This window comes from Phalaenopsis equestris, unplaced genomic scaffold, assembly GCF_001263595.1.
Source record: "Phalaenopsis equestris unplaced genomic scaffold, ASM126359v1 Scaffold001221, whole genome shotgun sequence".
Taxonomy (NCBI): Eukaryota; Viridiplantae; Streptophyta; class Magnoliopsida; order Asparagales; family Orchidaceae; genus Phalaenopsis; species Phalaenopsis equestris.
The window spans coordinates 226831-236045 of record NW_018165660.1 but is presented as its reverse complement, the minus strand read 5'-3'; the positions used below and the strand labels follow the sequence as shown (position 1 = coordinate 236045).

At 33.0% G+C, this 9215-nt stretch overlaps 1 protein-coding gene across 1 annotated transcript in view; it reads right to left on the bottom strand.

Moving 5' to 3' along the window:
- LOC110033554 (F-box protein At1g78280) overlaps positions 1-9215 on the bottom strand; it is a 46220-nt gene that overhangs the window by 19133 nt on the left and 17872 nt on the right. The window lies entirely within an intron of this gene.

Below are 9215 nucleotides of genomic sequence, written 5' to 3'. Positions count from 1 at the left end.
ATCAAAAACTCTTTTCCCCCTTTTAAGCGCCGACATCTTGCTAACAATAAAAGATTGTGACCATGAATAATAGATTCAGATGATTCTGATCACATGACTGGGGACACTCTCATAAAATTTCAAAAGATCACCAACCCCAAATTTGTTAGACTTGCCTATAAATCTCAATCCAAGATTGTTGAAAAGGAAGTTACAAAAATCTCCAAGGAAATTCAGCTTTCATCAGTGTTATATATTCCCCAGCTATAGTGCAAATTACTTCCAACTTGTTCATGACTTGAACTGAATTTTTAAATTCTATGCTAATTCTTGTGAATTTCAGATGGTGGATTCAGAAAAGTGATTGGTAGTACTAAATTGCATCAAGTTCTATACCTGCTAAAGAAGAATTTATTCCCTCAACACACAATCTTTCCTCCATTATCCCTTGATATCAGAGTTAACCAAACAAGTGAAACAACTAATAAGACAATCTTAAGCTAGGATGTAGACCATAATTGATAACGGTGGTGGTTGGCGAGGTCTTGGAAGGTAGTGCAGGGGTGGAAAAAGTGGTTGGGAAACAATAAATAGCAAAACGACTGTTTACCCGAGTCCCAAAACCTGAATGTTAAAAGTGGAGGGTTGCGCTACGTAATCGACAGTCAGTGTAAAATTTGTCGAAAAATCATGACATGAATCATTTTGATCAATGTCTAAATGCTAGGGCATCCCTTGAAGTGAAGCACTGTATGACATGAATACAGTGAAAAGCGTGCAAGGATCGCTACACCGACGCCCGGGTGTAGTGTTAAATAAACAAGAGTTTCACATTACGAACGGATACAGATAAAAAAATTAGTCCATAAAATTAATATTATAATAGGATCCTGGAATATAGGTACTCTAATAGGTAAATTAAATAAATTAGTTAATATTATGATTCATAGAAAGATAAATATTTGATGTATTCAAGAAACTAAAAGAATTAGAGAAAAGGCTAAGAAGATTGATAACTTAAGTTTTAAACTTTAGTATTCAGATAAGTGTCGCACAAGAAATGGTGGTGTAATTATAGATAAGAGCTTAAAAGATAATGTTGTAAAAAATAATAGAATTTGAGATAGAATTATAGCCCTTGAGATTATTGTTGATATTAAGTGCTTATGATCCTCAAGTAGGTATAGATATAGATTCTAAAGAAAATTTCTAGAATGACCTAGAAGACTTAATACAAATGATACCACTTGAAGAAATAATTTTTATTGAAGGAGATTTAAATGGACATGTCGGTAGAGTGGTAGAAGATTTAGAAATATTCATGACAACTACAGTTTTGGAGTGATTAATGAATAAGGTAGAGTCATATTAGATTTTGCTTTAGTATATTATTTTGTTATTGTTAATACTTTATTCAAGAAAATAGATAAGCATATTGTTACTTGTAAGAATGAATCTAGTAAAACACAAACTGATTATTTTCTTATGAGAAGAAGAGATTGTCGAGAATGTAAATATTGTAAGGTCATTGCAAGTGGGGATTTAAGTACTCAACATCGACTATTAGTTCTAGATTTTAAGATGAAGAGTTGTAAAATAACTAATATTAGTAATAAATGTCGTAAAATTAGATGGGGGCAACTAAAATACACCTAAAATTATTTTTATGAGTAAACTTCAAAATTTTAAGATTTGGTATGTTCATGAAGAAGCAAATTCTAAGTGGCATAAAGCAATAAACACTATTAAACAAATAATAAAAAATATACTTTGAGAATAAAAGAAAGTATTTTTATAAATAAAAATAGTTGGGAGTGGAATAATAATGTGCAAAATAAGAAAAATATAAGAAGTTATGTTATAAAAATTGTTTTAAATGTAAAAGATTAGAGAATTGAGAAAAGTACAAAATGACCCATAAGAAGTCGAAGAGAACAATCTGTGTCGCTAAAAATTCTTGTTTTAGTAATCTTTATAATAGATTAGATACAAAAGAGATTGAAAAATATACGTATAAACTAGTCAAACAAAAAAAAAAAAGTAAAGATTTAACTAAAATAAAGTGTATTAAAGATGAAAATAAAAAAAAATGCTTTTCTTAGAAATAAGATATTCAGACTATTTTGATAAACTTTTAAAAAGGTTTCTGAAAATATGAGCTACCTTAGTGATCTTAATATCGTTAATAATAGTAAAATATTTTATTTTTATCGTCGCATTAGTAAAAAGAAGTTTAGCAGGCTTTAAAGAAAATCAAGGGTGGAAAATCAGGAGGACTCAATGACATGCCAATTGAAGTGTGGAAATATTTAAGATATTTGGGAATTTCTTGGCTTACTAAACTCTTTAATTTTTTTTTAAAAACTAAAAAAATGTCTGAGTAGAGGAAGAGCATTTTGGTCCCCATTTTTAAGAATAAAGGGCAATGCACAAGAGTGCGCAAATTGTATAGGAATTAAGTTGATGTGTCATACTTTAAAATTAAGGGAGCGGGTAATAAACCATTGATTAAGACGTATTACAAAGATTTCTCATAATCAGTTTTGATTTATGTCGGGCAGGTCTAATATGAATGTTATATATTTATTGAAATGTTTAATGGAGATGTACCGAGAAAAAAAGAAAGATCTACATATGATTTTTATTGATTTAGAAAAAGCTTACGATAAGATTCCAAGAGAAAACCTTTGGAAAGTTATAGAGCAAAAAGGTGTTGAAATGACTTACATTCAAGTCAGTAAAGATATGTACACTTGAGTTGTTGCTTGCGTTCAAATAGAATGAGAGTTGACCCAATATTTTCCTATTCCAATTGGATTACATCAGGGATCGACTTTAAGCCCATATCTTTTTGTTTTACTTATGGATGCTCTTACAAGACATTTTTAGAAGGATGCACATTGGTGTATTGGTGTATGCTTTTCGCTGATGATATCCTTCTTGTGGATAAGACTAGAGAATGAGTTCAGGAAAAACTTAAATTATGGAAAACTACATTGGAGAGTAAAGGCCTTTGTTTGAGTAGAACTAAAATCGAATACATGGAATGTAATTTTAATAATAGTTGCAGCTCTAGTGGCAAAGTTATGACCATGTATGATCAAATCATTAAAAGGTGTGAACTCGTTAGATATCGCGGTCTATTCTACAAAATGATGATGATATAGATGGGGATGCTATTAGTAGAATTCAAGTTAGTTGGTTGAAGTGGAGGAATGCATCGGGCCTATTGTGTGATAAAAAAGTACAACTTAAACTGAAAGAAAAATTTTATAACACGGTGGTGAGACCTGCAATGTTTTATGGTACAAAATGTTGCCCTTTAAAACAGAAGCATAAAACAAAATTTAAGTGTTGCCGAGATGACAATGCTTGGGGGAATGAGTGGCTTGACATTTAGAGACAAAATGTGAAATGAATATATATGTGATAGTGTTGGTGTAGCTCCAGTGACAGATAAAATTAGAGAGAGTCGTATTAGATGGTTTGGTCGTTTGGTCACATTAGGTCACATTAAACGTCGATCATCTGTTGATCCGATTAGGAGAGTAGATGTTTTAGATTTGACTTACGTTAAGAAAAACAAAGGTTGACCTATAAAGACATAGACATATTGTATAAAAAATAATCTTAATTTATTAGAGTTAAATGAAAATGTGACACTCAATAGAAAGCAATGGAGAAAAAGGATTCATGCAACCGACCCCACTTAGTGGGATAAAGGTTTGTTGTTGTTTTTTTGTTGATCGTTTCCCCAGTGTCGAACAACAAGCAACCAATAGGGAGCATTGTTGGAGAGTTGTCTGAGGTGATGGCAGCAAGGATGGAGGGCTGAAGTTATGGCAGCAACAAAGGGTTGGACAACAGCAACAGTGAAGGTGAAAAGCAATGCCAGCAAGGAGGAAGGGCTGGACAGAGGAAATATGAAGAACAACAAAACGGTTGCTATCGGGGTGGCCTGCAATGAGGAGAGAGGAGTGGCAGTGAAGCTGGAGAGATGTGAAAGGGTATAATGAGGATTCACACCATCTGAAGACCAATATACAACTAAAGCACCACCTGAAACCCTAGGATATAGAGCCCCCAAAGGGAAGAAGAGAAGTTGGCGACTATTTCGATACAAAATACACAAAAACTAAACCTAAAACATTAGGAAAGCAAATATGTAGTAATTGGATAATTACGAATGGCCCAAGGGGACCAACCAACTCTACCAAAATGAAAATACCTGGAACAGTTTGGTACAAGTACGAAAGTGCAATCCACTTGCCGTCGCGAGAAATCCCATGTGCCTGGGATACGCCTCGCGTCATCCCCTTCTCCCCTTCTAATAATCTCGAGTCTATTGTGTCGAGTCTACTGAAAGTTAAGTTTTATTATGGCGTTGTCGTTTGGGTCATCCCAATTATTCTTATATTGTGATTGTAACCACATCTTTTATTAACAAAAAGCTTGAGTTATATCAGTGTGAAACCTGTCAATTAGCTAAACACACCCATAATGTATATCTTTGTCTCGGTACAAACCCTCACATCATTTCTCTATCATCCATAGCAACATTTAGGGACCTTTAAGATTGAAAACCATCAATGGACATAGATGGTTTGTATCCTTCATTGATGATCACACTAGAACCAGTTGAATATTTCTCATGAAATAAAAATATGAAATTGCACAAATTTTGAGTCATCCAATGACATTATTTACACTCAATTCCAATGCAAAATTCAAATTCTCAAAATTAATAATGCAAAGAAATACTTCAACTATATCCTTTGAACCTTCCTTGTAAAGAATGGTATTATCCATATGAGTTCATGTGTTGAGATTCCATAACAACATAAGATAGCAAAGTGTAAGAATAGACATCTCATTGAAATATCTAAGGGTCTGTTTGGGGCAGCTTTTTTGGTGCAGTAGCGTTTTGAAAACGCACTTGACCTGTTTGGATAAACTGCATTTTGGCAGCTTATGCGTTTTCAAAATACTGAAAACAGTTTTTTCATACCGCACCTATCTAGGTGCAGTGACAGCTTTCTGGCTGCAATCTGGGTTTTCCAAAAAAATAAAAATTTGTAATAGTCACCGCACCTAGCTTCACCTAGCTTATTAGCAGGCAGATTATTTTAAATCAGCTTATCAGCAGATTATTCAATAAGTTACAGCTGCCCCAAACAGACCCTAAGTCCATAATGCTTTTTCACAATGTCTAAAAAGATTTTTCAGGGAGATGTGCCCACAGCCACCTACCTCATTACTAGAATGCCTTGGATTCAAAGTTGTTCTCCATGTTATAAAAAAATACACTCATGTTAGAGCCTCTAATCCAATCTTTCTCTGAAAATATTTGGTTGTGTTTCTTTTATCCACATTCACTAACCAAATCGCACAAGCTTAACCCGAATACATCAAGTGTATTTTTCTTAGGTATCTCTCTAACAAAAAAATAGTATAAGTGTTACTCTCATGTCATCAGAAAATATTACAAATCCATATATGCCATTTTTTTTTAAATTAACCATAATATCCCAAATATTATGTTCAGGGGAGAGTGCAAATTAAAATCAATTTTGGGATGCATTTAATGACACCTAATTGATAGCCCCACCTACTCTTCTTTCTCCTCTTCCATCTAACTCTCCTACTCTCGTTAAGGAAATCCAACTAACCCAACCGGAAGTACACAACAAAGAACTTCATGTGTACACTAGGAGGAAGAAAAATCTTGAACAAGGGGATGACAACTTACAAAATAAGAACTGCTCCAACCAAAACCAGTGTCCATATGTACCTGAAATTTCAGGTGAAAAGTTTAGTACTCATGAGTTATCCCTTCTCTTATGGTGTTGATGATAAGAAAAGTTGTGCATGATACCCAATTCAGAAGCATGTAGATTATGGGAAACTATCATCAATCTATAGAGTCTTTATATCTAACATTGATAGTGTGCAAATTCCTAAATCTACAACGAAGGAAAGCAAAGGAAGAGGAGATTCGAAAACAATAACATAATGACATAAGGATTCTTACTAAACTCCCTTAGGATAAGAAATCAGTTGGATGAAAGTGGGTGTTCAACATCAACTACAAAGCTAATGGGAGTATTGAGAGATTCAAGCCAAACTTATTGCAAAAAGTTTCAAACAACTTATGGGATTAAATACCAAGAGGCCTTCACACCAATTGTCAAACTGAATACTATCAGAGTTCTACTTTCAGTAGCAATTAACAAGAAATGGGGATTGCATCAACTTGACATAAAAAATGTCTTCTTGAATAAGGATCTAGAAGAAAAAGTGAACATTGAGATACCACCAGGACTTGAAAACGATTCTAACAAACACTTGTATGCAAACTCAAGAAATCTCTTTATAAGCTTAAGCAATAACCAAGGGCATGGTTTGAAAGGTTTGCTAAGACTATGAAACTCAATAGATATTCTCTAAGACAGTTGATCACATGTAGTTGATAAAACACACTTAGAGAGACAAGATTGCTACAATTATAGTATATGTAGATGATATGATTCTTACTCGTGATAATGAAAAACAAATTCTTAAAATCAAATAAGTGTTTACTACTGAGTTTGAAATCAAAAAAATAAAAAACATGAGATATTTTCTAGGTATAATAGCAAGTTCCAAGAAAAGTATTATTATATCACAGAGGAAATACATCCTAGATCTACTACAAAAAACGAGAATGATTAGATGAAAATCTGCTAATACTCCAATGGAACACAAGAAGAAGTCTAAAAAGAAAGAAGAGAGTATGTAAATAAAGGAAGATACCAAAGCTTGGTACGAAACTCATCCATTTGTCACATGTTAGGCAAGATTTTGCATACTCAATTGATAGTATGAACCAACATATGAATAGCCCAAATAAAGAGAATTTGGAGGTGCTATACAGAATTCTGAGGTTTCTCAAGAAAACTCCTGCTTATGGATTAATTTTTGAGACAATCATAAAAAAATACGTGGAAGTCTACACTTATGCTAGTTGGGTTGGGAAACTTACTGATATAAGGTCCACTACCAGTTATTACTCATATGAATGGGGATATTTAATTACATCGAGAAGTAAGAAGCAATATGTTGTTTCTAGAAGCAATGCGGAATCAGAGTATAAGACGCTTGTCTTGAGAATCTATGAAGGGAACTGGATTCAAAAATCGTTAAGGGAACTGTGATGTAACTCCAATAGGCCTATATAGATTTTTGTGACAGTCAATCATTTATCAGTATTGCCAAGAATCCTAAGCAGCATGACAGGACAAAGCATATTGAAGTTGATAGACACTTCATATTTGAAAAGGCTAAGGTGGAAATTATATGGCTAAGCTACATCCCGACATACCAATAAATTGTTGATGTTTTCACCAAAGTCCTTCCTTTTAAACACATTCTAGAGCTCAATACAAAGCTTAGTTTCTACAAAATCTACGACCCAACATGAAGGGGAGTGTGGAAACCTGAAAAGTTTGAAACCTCGTGATTTGTGTTTATTCCTTTCCTATTTATGTTCTTTTATTTTTTATTTCAGGATCATTTTCTTGCCTAATTTAGGAAGAATTGAATTCCCTATATTTATGCACCCTATATGTGAATAGTGAAATCAAGAAATTTTCCCCAAGTAATTTCTATAGCCCTCGTTAACTTTTATTGCTAAGAAATAAAAGAATATCCCCATCTTTATTCTCTCCTCTTCATTTTGAAGTCTCCTTACCTATTTTTCATCCAGTGAACTTTCCACCTCCCCAACTCCCTCTATCTCCCCACCTTCACTTGAATCACACCATGAAAAAGTGTTAGCGCTCACACTCTCATTTCAAACATAGGTGATAACTCCCTCCCACCATATCTAGCAATTGCCACTAGACAACAATCACTGTATCATCTCTTACCATCCCTAAATCCTCCCAAATCTCATCTACTCCAATTTCCAGGCAATGGTTATGCCCCTATATCCTTACTTTGGTCCAAATAAAGGCTAGCAGTGCACCTTAAGAATTCAATAAAGGATCATAACAAAAAAGATAATAGCAGCACCATGAAAAATTACTTCGAAAAAGAAAGAGCTGATGGTGTTGCATAATAGGAACCCAGAAGAACTTGGCGAACTATCCTATATTGTCATACATTTTGAAACCTAGTGAATCAAAGTAAGATAATTATGGGATAACCCAAGAGTTTTCAAATATAGCATGTTTATATAAAGGATCAACATTAAGCTCATATCACTTTCTATTGATCATAGAGATGCTTGGAAAAGAATATTCAAAATGAGGTGTTATGATGCATGCATTTTGCAAATGGTATAATTAAAATTATGAGTCATTCAGGGAAAAGAGTAAAAATTTATAATGGAGAAAATATTCAGAAGATGGGAAACCTAGAATTAGTATAAAAAAGACTGTATGAAATGTATTATCGGGTCTGATATGAACAATTATCAATCAATATTATTAGAAGATGAGATGATACCCTAAGCATTAGAAATTTAAATACATTGGATCCATTATGTGGAAGAATGGAGATATAGATGATGATATAAATTCTAAACCTAAGGATTGAATGGCCAAGACCTCAAGAATAGTATATGATAAGAGAATATTACAGAAATTTAGAAGTAAATTTTCTAACTCCGGAATTAAACTAACGGTGTTGCACAGATTTGAATGTTACAACAACAACAACAGCAACAAAACCTTTATCCCACTAAGTGGGGTCAGCTACATGAATACTTTTCTCCATTGTGCCCTATTTAGTGTCATATTTTCATTTAAAAGATCATTTTTTATACAAAAAGATTTTTTCTAAAATTTGAATGTTAGGCAATAAAAAATCATTTATATCTAAATAGAGTAAGAAAAAAATAATAGCCTTAAAATGAATAAGTGGCATAAACAGAAATGGTAAATTAAGGAATGTTATATTAAAAATTTTATTAAGGTGGCGTGCATAGAAGAAAAAATATTTGAAAAAGAACTTATGGTTTGGACATGTACAATGAAGGATGAAAAATGTGTCAATTAAACAAGAAAATACAATTATTATCATATGATTTAAAAAGAGGGCAACTCAATTTTTTATGGATCTAAGTTCAAAATGATTTGCAAAAATTAGGTTTAGCATCTTTGACAATAATCAGCAATAATGAATGACAAATGAAGACCCATAAAGTTGTACTCAAATAATTGGAATAATGATAACGATACTGATGCAGATTTCAC